The sequence below is a fragment of the Chiloscyllium punctatum genome, chromosome 33, assembly GCF_047496795.1.
Source record: "Chiloscyllium punctatum isolate Juve2018m chromosome 33, sChiPun1.3, whole genome shotgun sequence".
NCBI lineage: Eukaryota > Metazoa > Chordata > Chondrichthyes > Orectolobiformes > Hemiscylliidae > Chiloscyllium > Chiloscyllium punctatum.
The window spans coordinates 49,409,951-49,422,557 of NC_092771.1; the positions used below are offsets into that span (position 1 = coordinate 49,409,951).

General features: G+C 42.1%; 1 pseudogene; it reads left to right on the forward strand.

Annotated features, from left to right (window-relative positions):
• The first annotated feature begins 508 nt into the window (after positions 1-508).
• Positions 509-3,861, forward strand: LOC140458342 (cyclic AMP-responsive element-binding protein 1 pseudogene; annotated as a pseudogene).
• The last annotated feature ends 8,746 nt before the right edge of the window (positions 3,862-12,607 follow it).

Genomic DNA, 12,607 nt, shown 5'->3' on the forward strand with positions numbered 1-12,607 from the left:
GGGTCCAGGTCGATGTCTTTGTTGATAGAGTCTGTGGATGGCACTCACCCACAGACTCTATCAACAAACACATCGACCTGGACCCAATATACCGGCCACTACAGCGGACAGCTGGAACTGACAACCGGAAGCGGCAGAGACAGGCCACTATAAATGCCGGAGGAAACATCACAGGAGGCTCCCAAGCACTGAGAATGTCACCGAGACAGGGGACGAAACGTTTGCAAGATAAATTCCCAGCTCGGCGAACAGAACCACAACAACGAGCACCCGAGCTACAAATCTTCTCCCAAACTTTGAACACCTGCAAAACAGCTTACTTTCTGACCAATCCTGAAGCGTTCACTCCCGAGAATGCATTGGCCCCGCTTCTCACTCACTCTGGTTGGAGGACCGGACGCTGCTCTGTCCTCTAGTTCCGCCCTTTCCTCCCAATTGCAGCGTTGACTGAGGCGCGACTGAGCAGCTAAGCAACAGAAACATTAAGGGACAAGGGAAGTTGAAGTCGATGGCTTGTGATGCGGTGAAAATATCCCGAATCCTGGACCGAGAGGCCGGCGTTCAATTCACAGATGATGCAGGTGTGTGTAAAAACAACTTTGAACAGGTTCATGAGGGAAAACAAGGGAATTCAGGAACCGAGTAAAAACAATAGAAAACGCATACAATGTGGTGTGGCTCTCAATATTCACATGATTTTAGTCGTTACCAAGTGTTTCAGGGTCCCAATACGGTGTGTTCCACTCTTCCTTGTGCACAGCCATATACCACGATTGTGGGGTAAAGTGTTTTGGTGGGATATAAAGGTGCTTTTCTGGTAATCCCTCAGTTTTGGAGGTGAAAATAAGTGAGCAGGAGTAGGGTTTTGTATGGAGTTACCTGTTCCCCTCCTGTTGCATCATCTTATTATTGCCCTGACTCTACCTCGTACATGTTTGGTAGAGATCAGTGACGTTTCATAAGCCCACAATATAAGATTCTGTTTAAGACAGCAGAAATCTCTTTTAGCACTGTAGTCATGACATGCATAAATCTGTTTAAGTGCTTCAAAGTCCTTGAGGCAGCCGTACTCTCTATGATAGACAGACTGAGTTTGGAACCTCCTCTGTCCTTCAGACTTTATGCACTGCTTGCGCTCTTCCATTTTCCTGTTGCACGTTCCCTTTCCAACCCACCCCACCTGCTTCACTCCACAGTTGGAGCTGTCAAGGGCAGAAGTCTGTGGAATACCCTCCCTAACCTTCTCTATCCTCTTTTTAAGATGTACTTTAAAATCATTCTCTTTAATCAAAGTTTTGATCATCCATGAAGCACCTTAGGAGATTTTCCGTTGTGAAAGTTCCATACAATGCAAGTAGTTGTTGTTCTTGCCATACATTAGGAGAAACAGGAATGCTGCAGTAAAAATTCTAACAAGAAAGTCACTGATAGGCGGAGTGTATAGGCCACCAAATAATAACATCACATTGGGATGGCCAATAAACAAATAAATAACTAATGCCTGTAAAAATGGTACAGCTGTTATCCTGGATGATTTTAATCGACATGTAGATTGGTCAAACCAGCTCAGTCAAGGTAACCTTGAGGAGTTCATTCAATGTATTCATGATAATTTTCTTGAACAGTATGAAATGGAACTGACAAGGGAGCAAGCTATCCAAGATCTGGCCCTGTGCAATGAGGCAGGAATAATTAATGATTTCAGAGTTAGGGATCCCCTGGGAAGAAGCGATCACCGTATGGTTGAATTAGAATACATATGGAGAGTGTGAAGATAAAATCTAATAACTGGGTCCTGTGCTTGAACACTGGGAACGACAATAGAATGTGAGAATCTGGATAAAGTAGATTGGAAACAAATTTTATGGTGGGAAGTTGATGAGCAGTGGAAGTTTTTCAAAGACATTTTACAAAGGGCTATTCCAGTGAAAAGGAAGGACTGTATGAAAAGGCATACTCAGCAATGGGTATCTGAGGAAAGTGATCAATTTAGACCATAAGACCATAATACATAGGAGTGGAAGTAAGGCCATTCGGCCCATCGAGTCCACTCCGCCATTTAATCATGGCTGATGGGTATTTCAACTTCACTTACCCGCATTCTCCCCGCAGCCCAAAATTCCTTGTCACATCAAGAATTTATCAATCTCTGCCCTGAAGACATTTAGCGTCCCAGACTCCACTGCACTCCGTGGCAATGAATTCCACAGGCCCCACTCTCTGGCTGAAGAAATGTTTCCGCATTTCTGTTCTGAATTGATCCCCTCGAATTCTAAGGCTGTGCCCACTGGTCCTAGTCTCCTCACCTAATGGAAACAATTTCCTAGAGTCCACCCTTTCAAAGACATGTATTACCTTGTAAGTTTCTATTACATCTCCCTTAACCTTCTAAACTCCAATGAATACAATCCAAGGATCCTCAGCCAATCCTCATATGTTAGACCTACCATTCCAGGGATCATCCGTGTGAATCTCCACTGGACACACTCCAGTGCCAGTATGCCCTTCCTGAGGTGTGGGGATCAAAACTGGACACGGTACTCCAAATAGGGCCTAACCAGATCTTTTTTAAGTCTCAGTAGCACATCGCTGCTTTTATATTCCAACCCTCTTGAGATAAATAGCAACATCACATTCGCTTTCTTAATCATGGATTCAACCTGCATGTTTACCTTTAGAGAATCCTCGACTAGCACTCCCAGATCCCTTTGTACTTTGGCTTTATGAATTTTCTCACCGTTTAGAAAGTAGTCCATGCTTGTATTCATTTTTCCAAAGTGCAAGACCTCGTGTTTGCTCACATTGAATTCCATCAGCTATTTCCTGGACCACTCTCTCAAACTGTCTAGATCCTTCTGCAGCCACCCTACTTCCTCAGTACTACTTGCCTGTCCACCTAACTTCGTATAATCAGCAAACTTCATTGGAATGCCCCAGTCCCTTTATCCAGATCATTAATATATAATGTGAACATGCAGGTAACCATGCCTGGGATCCAATCAACAACATGTCCAGCAGTAACTTTAGTGCAATTGCCGAATGGGCAGACTGTTCAAGTCCAAGCAGCTCAGTCCTCAGTCACGCAGTCCCTTCAAGTTCAGACTATTCAGATTTCTACTATATTTGAAAATAAGGACTCCCAGCAATCTGTGGATAGAATGACTGACTAAGAAATGTAGAGAAATTCTATCGATATGTCCTTCATACAGGAAAATCCTGAATGAACTTTCTTCTGGTCCCCCCAGTGTGCCAAGAAATCGATGAGGAGAAATCAGAAGCAGAGACTGTCTCAACCATTACTACAACGACGATGCCTCCACCGATCTATCAGAGTAGCAGCGGACAATACATTGCTATTACACGGAGTGGGGGGGGGGGGGGGGAGCAATTCAGCTGGGCAACAATGGTACAGATGAAGTGCAAGGACTCCAGACACTAACAATGACCAACGTAGCTACAGCCAAGGTTGGAGCAGCCATTATACAGTATGTACAGAGCCCTGATGGACTACAAATCTTTGTGCCAGGCAGCCAAGTGGTTGTACAAGGTGCTGCTGGAGATGTCCAAACCTATCAGATTCATACAACTCCTAACTCCATTGCTGACCAGGGAATGGTTATGGCATCTTCACCAGCCCTGCAAAGCCAGCACCAGAATGCTGAAGAAATCACTCGTAAACGTGAGATCTGCCTCATGAAAAACAGGGAAACGGCTCGAGAGTGCCGTTGCAAGATGAAAGAGTATGTGAAATGCTTGGAGAATTGGGTTGCTATTCTGGAAAATCAAATTGAAAGAGAAGGTGTACAAAGTGGCCAAAATCAGCATGAAACCAGAACTGGGAAAACGTTAAAGGTCAACTGAAAGCCACAAAACAGCTTTAAAGAAAAGTAATATAGAACATGAGAAAAATAAACTAGTACAGACTATAAAGAGAGAGAGCAAAAGTTTGTATAAATATATATAACGAGAAAAGAATGGCTAAAGTAAATGTTGGTCCTTTGGAAAATAAGAAGAAGCATTTAGTTATGGGATATCACAGTGGAGGATACTAATATCTTTCCAGTAACTAGCAAAGAGACAAATGCAGGTGAGGAATTGGAAACTATCATTATTACGGAACAGCTAGTTTTAGACTGTTTGGAGGTAAGTGAGCTAATGATAGAAAAGTCTCCTGACCTTGATGGAATGCATCACAGGGTACTAAAAGAGATGCCAGGAAAAATAGCAAATGCACTGGCAGTAATTTTCCAAAATTCACTGGACTCTGTGCGAGTCCCCGCAGATTGGAAAACAGCAAAGGTGATGCCACTGTTTTAAAAAGGAGGTGGACAAAAATTGGGGAATTATATACCAGTTAGTTTATTCTCTGTAGTGGGAAAGATGCTTGGGTCTATTGTCAAGGAAGAAATAGCCGGGAATCTCAATAGAAATTGTCCCATTGTACAGACACAGCATGGGTTCATGAAGGGCAGGTCATGCTTGACCAACCTTTTGGAATTCTATGAAGACATTTCATGAAAGATGGACAACGGGGACCCAGTGGATGTGGTGTACCTGGATTTCCAAAAGACCATCAACAAGATGCTGTGCAAGAGGCTGTTGCATAATATAAGGGTGCATGGTGTAAGGGGTAGAAGATTGGTTGACTAATAGGAAGCAAAGTGTAGGGATAAATAAGTATTATTCTGGCTGGCAATCATTGATAAGTAGTGTGCCTCTGGCATCGGTATTGGGACCGCAATTATTTACAATTAATACAGATGATTTGGAGTTGGATCCAAATGTAGGATGTCAAAGTTTGCATGTGACACTAAGATGATTAGCGGAACATAGTGAGTTGAGGACTGTGAAACTTTGCAGAGGAACATAGATAAATTGAGTGAGTGGGTAATGGTCTGTCAAATGAAATAGAATGTTTGTAAATATCAAGTTTATACTCTTTGGTTGTACTAACATTTACAAAAAAACTTGAATGTTAAAAAGTTGCATTATTTGCTCTGCAGAGGGACCTGAACATCCTTCTGCATGAAGGTTGGTCACCAGGTACAACAATCAGTTCAGAAAGCAAATGGAATTTTGTCCTTGATTGCTGAAGGGATTGTGTTTAAAAGCAGACGTAATGTTCCAGCTGTATTTGGGTGTTGGTGAGGCCACACCTGGTGTACTGCATGTAGTTTTTATCTCCTTAGTTGAGAAAGGATGTACTGGCACGAGAGGGGGTACAGAGGAGGTTAACTAGGTTGATTCTAGAGTTGAGGGGGTTGGCTTAACAGAGACTGAGTAGATTGGGATTATATTCATTGGAAATCAGAAGAATGGAAACATATAAAGTAATGAATGAAATGAACAAAATAGAAGTAGAGAAGGTGTTTCCACTGGCAGGTGAAGCTAGGACAAGAGGGCATCACCACAAGACTAGGGGCAGCAAATTTCAGACTGAATTGAGAAGGAACTTCTTAACTTCAATGGAATTCATTGCCCAGGGAAGTAGTTGATGATAGTTCAGAAAACGTTTTAAAGCTAGGTTAGATTTTTAAAAACGTAATCAATTAATGGACACAGTGAGAACGTGGGTAAATGGTTGTGTCCACGAAATGATCAGCCATGATCTTATTGAATGGCAGAGCAGGCTCGAAGGGCAGGACGGCCTTCTACTGTTCCTAGTTCTTATGTTATACATCCCTCCCTCATTCGTGACTTGGAGGTGTTGGTGTTGGATTGGGATGGACAAAAGTAAAGTTCACAGAACACCAGGTTATTGATCAACAGGATTATGTGGAAGCACTAGTTTTGCTGCTTCTTCAGCAGGTGGTTTTGAGATAGTGTCATTTTTAACTCTTGTAACTCATGAACAGCAACATGCCACGAAACAATCCGCATGCTCCAGCCAACAATGGGCCCCCGGTGATTGATGTCAGCGGCGGACAAATGGAAAGGCAGGGACAGAGCTGGAGGACCTGGCGGAGCAGTTGGTCCTCCGACCAATAAGGGTGAACGAGGGGCGGGACCCGACTATACCACGTAATCATCCTCACAGTCGTTTCGGGATGTGCGAACGGAGAGCTGTTGGTGAGGATAGAAATAAACAGCAGGAAGCGGGAGGGAAATGGTGTTGGTATGGGTTGAGAGGTTTTATAGACATTTGTTGCACATCCGAAAATACAAATTTGAAACTTAGTCCTGTTTTTGCAGTAAACGGGAAAATGCCTCATCCAGCGATTGACTCGAGTAAGTACCACCATCTTTATTCGGGGCAACGATTCACTGGACACGTTCAGCCGCCAGCTTTGTAGGGGGCAAAGTTCAGCGGGACGCATGTGCAGCCTTCTCTGGTAGAGAGTCATTGGGCAGGATTTACACAGAGCATATTCACACCCAGAGAAATGGTTTTCTTTTCCTCTGGACTTGTTTCGTCATTCATTTTAAATGATTTGGATGTGAATAGAAGTGGTACAGTTAGTAAGTTTGCAAGTGACACCAAGATTGGTGGTATTGTGGACAGTGATAAAGGGTATCTCAGAGTACAATGGGATATTGATCAGATGGAAAAATGGGCTGGGGAGTGGCAGATAGGGTTTAATTTAGATAAATGTGAGGTGCTGCATTTTAGAAAAGCAAATCAGAGCAGGACTCACACACTGAATTGTAAGGTCTTGGAGAGTCTTGCTGAACAAAGAGACCTTGGAATGCAGGTTCATAGTTCCTTGAAAGTAGATTCGCAGGTCGATAGGACAGTGAAAAAGGCATTTAGTATGCTTCCCTTTATTGGTCAGAGTTAAAAATCACACAACACCAGGTTATAGTCCAACAGGTGTAATTGGAAGCACACTAGCTTTTGGAGTGACGCTCCTTTATTGGTCAGAGCATTGAGTAAAGGAGCTGGACAGGACATTGGTTAGGTCACTTTTGGAATATTATGTGCAGTTCTGGTCTCCCTCCTATCAGAAAGAGGCACTGAAACTTGAAAGGTTTGAGAATTGATTTTCAAGGATGTTGCCAGCGTTGGAGGATTTGAGTTGCAAAGAGAGGCATAATAGGCTGGGTCATTTTCCCTGGAATGTCATAGGCTGAGGTGTGATGTTACAGAGACTTATAAAATCGTGAGGGACATGGATAGCATAAATAGACAAGGGTTGGTGGAGCCCAGAACGAGAGGATATAGGTTTCGGGTGGGGGGTGGGGGTAAATTCAAAAGGAGCCTAAAGGGCAACTAAAATTGTAACATTTCAAAGGCATTTGAATAGGAAGGGTTCAGACGGATGTTGGACAAGTGCTGGCAAATGGGAATAGATTAGGTTAGATATCTGGTTGGCATAGATGGGTTGGATGAAAGAGTCTGTTTCTGTGCTAGACAGAGCTAGACATCTCTGACTGTGGGATCATAAAAGTGAACTTGCTCTGATTCATCTCTGGGCTCCTTGATGTCCGCTTGTTTGTTCTCTTGCTTTCTCAGTCTCTCGTGTGTATTTTTGCTCTGTGTAATATTTTACTATTACGTTCACAGACCTCTTTGTAAATGAATTGTCCACTGCTGCCCGGCTCCTGACCGTATGCTCCATTATCAGGTTATTTTTTCCACAATATCTTTGACAGTCAAGAGTTCTTTTTTCCCAATAAGTGAGTGGATTTTCCTTCCATTTCTGACAGTCAAATTCTGCAGCATTTTCAATCCCTGTAAATCATATTGCACTCCCTGAAACATGATGTGTATTTCTCCTTCCACAGATACCTGTGATCAAGGCCAAAGCTCTGTTGCCTGTTGAGAAGGTGATGTTTGACTTCCTTGTACAGCTGCAGTTGGTATGGTGAAGGTGCTCCCACAACGTGGCTGGGTAGGAGACATTACAGATAACTTACTCAGAGATAGTGAAGAGTAGAAGATATATCTGTACAAATCAACGCATTTTTAATTTCACAAAAATATTGAGAACTTTTGACATAAGGCCACAGATGGAGAATATTATGTCCAGTGACCAAACCTTTGTGAAATAAGCAATTTTTCAGGAATGACTGAAAGGAAGAAAGCAGGTCTTAGAGGGTGGGAATTCCAGACCATGTTGCCTTGGAATCTATAGAAACAGTCACACAGCTGAACTCAAAAATAAACCCATCATTGGGAGTCTAAACTAAAATGAGTTATTGAGATGTGAAAGGGTGTCTGGTGCATGGAGATAGGAATGATTACAGCCAGGAATTAAGTCAAGGGTGTGAAAATAAATTGCTGTTGCTTATAATTGGGAGCCTTTTGATGGATCAGCAAGTTCTGGTACAAGTGAGCACTTGGGCGGTAGAGTTGTCAATATTCTCAATTTTCAATATAAGGAGGGTGATTGTGGGATGTTGGCCAGGAGTGGGTTTAGATAATGAAATCTAGAGTTAACAAAATGAATGAGAGTTTCAGTAAATGAGCTGAGACTGTGGTGAGGTCAGGTGATATCACTGAAGTCGAAATTGTGGTGTTAGAGTGGGACTGGGCTGTCACCCTCACCTCCCCTCTGGAATTCAGCTGTTTACCAGTCTGTGAATCAAGTCTGTAACAAGACCAGGAACTGAGTGGCCCTGGCAGAACCCAAACTGGGCGTCACAGAAGGTTATTGCTGAGCAGCTGCGTGACAGCACTGTTGATGACACCTTCCATCACTTCACTGCTGAGCGAGTGTCGACTGATGGAGGGAAATTGGCTGGGCTGGCTCTGTCCTGCGTTTTTGTGTTGAACATGCCTGAGCAATGTTCCACAATGTCAGTAGGTGCCAGTGCTGGAGCAGTACTTGTCTTGGTGGGCAGCAATTTCTGGAGCACAACCATCAGTATTGCCACAATGATGGTAGGGCTGACAGCCTTTACACTACTTCTCCATTTCTTGATCTGATTTGAAATAAGTTTTCAACCAATTTGATTCACATCTGTGATGTCAGGGACCAATGTAGAAGGCTCATCCACTTGGCACTGCTGGCTGAAGATTGCTGCAAATGCTGTTGCCTTGTCTGTTGCATGGATGTGTGAGACCCTCCATCAGTAAGGGTGGGGATATCTGTGATGCTTCCTGCAGTGAGTTGTTTAATTGTCCATCACCATTCCTGACTAGGTGTGGCAGAACTGCAGAGCTCAGATCTGAACAATTGGTTGTTGGATCCCATAGTTCTATTTGGTGTTGCTTGCACTGTTTGCCGTGCAGGTTGGGTAGCTTCACCAGGTAAGCATCACATTTTTATGTATGCCTGGTATTGCTCCTGGCATGCCCTGTGGAACTCTCCATTGAACTAGGGTTGATCCCCTGGCTTGATGTTAATGGTTGAGTGGGGGATATACCAGGCCATGAGATTTCAGATTGGGTTGGAGTACAGTTCTGCTGCTGTTGTTGGCCCACAGTGAGGCAGAAGTTGCAGGGTCTCGAGGGCTGATTGTGTGGTTGTATTTTCCAGTGCATTGGTAGATGTAATGTGGTCCATCCAGTTTCATTCTTTTGTTGAGACTGTGCAGTGATTAATACAATGAGTGATTTGGTGAGCCAGTGTCAGGGATGCAACCTTTAAAAGCAGGTTTTGTGATTTACACATGAAAGAAGTGAAACTATCATGGCATTCAAACAGATGAAAGACTCAATAGACAATCAAGGTATTTTTCAATGGATAATTTCAGTTATATAACACTGTAAATTTTTGCCATAAATTCTGTGCCTTAGAATTGTGCCCTCCACAATCACCTGATGACGGAGCAGTGCTCCGAAAGGTAGTGTGCTTCCAAATAAACCTGGTGGACTATAACCTGGTGTTGTGTGATTCTTAACTTAGAATATTACAGCACTACTAACAGGACTGCATGTAAACAGGCTGTCCAGTTAATCAATACATTCAGAAGGATTTCCTCCAAGTTTGATGACGCAATATTAGTCAAAACAGTCGGCTTCAACCTGCAATGTTGCTCTGAACAAAAACTTCAGGCTGACACAAAGCTCCCCACCCCACTGCAATGTGGTAACTGGGCCTGGCCCAGGAATTGGAACTGGGACATTTGTGGACTGTGATCTCAAAGGAAGCGAGCAAACACAATTCCGACAGATTAGTCCTCAAAGATGAATAGCAAGTTTGAGACAAGGCAGGTGGTATGCCATCTTGCACTTAGCTTAACTGCATTTCTTATTTACAGTAGTGTTTTGCAAAATATAAAGAACTGTGTTTTTTTTCATGGTTGGGGAGTTATATCCTCATTGATCACAGTTGCTGCCTCTCGCTCCTCAAGTCAAATCATAGGATCTGTAACAAAACAATAAACTGCAGGTGCTGGAGATCTAAACCCCAGAAACAAAGTGCTGGAGAAACTCAGCAGTTCTGAGGGCATTGGTGAATTGAAAAACATGTTACATTTCAAGTTCATTGACTCTTCATCTGAACGGACAAAAGTCATGAGACTTTGAACTTACAATGTTTTATTCCCCTCAGAGATGCTGCTGGACCTGCGGTTCTCCGACGTTGTGCTTTTTATTTTGAACTTTTTTTATAAAACAGATTGGAAAATACTAATCTGCAAAAGTGTATTGTAAACATGAGCATGGTGTCCACACTTGAGTTACAGAAGCACGCCTCAGTTTAAAAACTTGATTTAACTCAAAGTAACATTCCATCTCAAAATTAGCCGAGTTACACCAATAATAAAGCTCATCCACCGAATTTGGCACTTCAGTGCAACATCCTGCAGTGTTGTACACAGCCACCTTTACCAAAGAATGATCACATGTCACAAAATTGAAGGCCAAGAGCATGTTTCTTTAAAGGAACTGAACTCAAACTCTCAATATTTTTGGAAGAATTTTTATTAAACTTGATTGAACATTTAAATCTCAGAGTATAATCTTTGCTCTTTTAAACAAAGTTTGTGGGAAAGATCCCACATCTTGCTTAAGGTTCAGTTCAGTCTGATGCATAGAACCATAGGTCAAGCAAACATCACACTTTCCATTCACTTCTACAAATTGTTTGTAAAATCATGTCACGTTAAAGAACTGGACAATAAATGTCACTGTATGCAACACGAGTGAAGCCTGTGACAGCAGATTTAGCTTTGGAGGGCAGTGTGTTTGCTTTCTAAATTCTGGGAGCACTTTGGGAGACTGCTACCAGATGGTGATATCTGGAATGCACTGTTTAGCTTTGGGAATCCTTGGGAGACAATCTGTGGTTTCAATAGTACTTGGCTTGTGTTGGTGTCCAGTAAGCAATTCATAAAGTTTCTTATGTATTGTTGTTGACTACCCGAATGGTATTCAAATCTGCCAGGTTGCCTTCAATAGTGTGAATGCATCTATTGTAAATATTTGGAATATTCCAGAACTTCCCAGTGCTTGGCAAATTCAGGGGGAACAAAAAATCACATTTGAGTAATTTGAAATTAAGAATCCAAGATGATGTCACCACGTCAATTAGTTAAATGGAGTGCTCACATTTAAAACACCTGTTATCCATAGGAATGGATGGACTGACTTGGGATTGGGACCAAAATCCTAGCTGGGGAGTGTGAAATGTGCTTTGATAAAGTCACCTGCATTTACCAACAATAATTTGGCAAGCTCGGAAATTTTAAAAACAATATGAGCTTCATTGCTGCTCCAGTAGGGTCTCGAGCTCTGTGAAAAAAAAACAATGGTCAGGTTTATTGCATGCACTCTGAAACACGTGTTCCTTCTACAGATCCTGCAAGTTTTCCCAATGAGCATAGTCCATCCAAATGATGTTGCTAACTTTGGCCAACTAATTTCTTTCCTAGCCTCAAAAGCCTGAAGAGTGACCAGAAGCAATTACTCCACAGATGTGGGAACATTACCGACGAGGATTTTTTCCGTCAGCATTGACTTCCATATATTCAGTGCCCAGAACAAATAAAAAGCTTGTTACCTTTTATAGAGCAATGATTCAGTGGGAGTAAAACGCTAACATTTTCTTGCTTAATAATCAAGCTGCCTAAATTTTAAAAATGAACACTTCTTAATAGTTCACTAGATCCTAACAAAATATTTTGTGTGAAACAAATCACTTGATACATAGTTATTCAGATAACAAAACAAGTTTGTTCATTGAAGAACCCAGAGGAAAATGTCATGAAATAATGTGAGTTTAATACACCTCAATCATCATTTCAAGTGCATTCTCTGCATAAATTCTCCATTTCCTCCTCGAAGTATTCAACTTCTTGAATAATTGAGAGAATGAAGTCACAGTTGTACAACACAAAATCAGACCCTTCAGTCCAACTTGCCCATGCTGACCAGATATCCAAAATTAATCTAGTCCCATTTGCCAGCATTTGCTCCATATCCATCTTAAACCCTTTCTACTGATTATCAGTTTATTTTACTTTATCAGCACTTGAAATACTGACATTTTTTTCTTTCCCAACATTGGTTAAAGAAATCATTCATCCAAGTTAGTTTTGTAATCTTTCACAAAGAAACAAGTGAGAACAACATATAGCTGAGTGAAAAACAAAATACTGCAGTTACGCGATATCTGGGAACACTGTAAAGGTGAGGCACTGATACTGCACAAGTTTGTCAGCACGGTTTCAATTACTGACAATAATTTAGTAATGTCTTAGCCTTCACATAGTTAAGGTA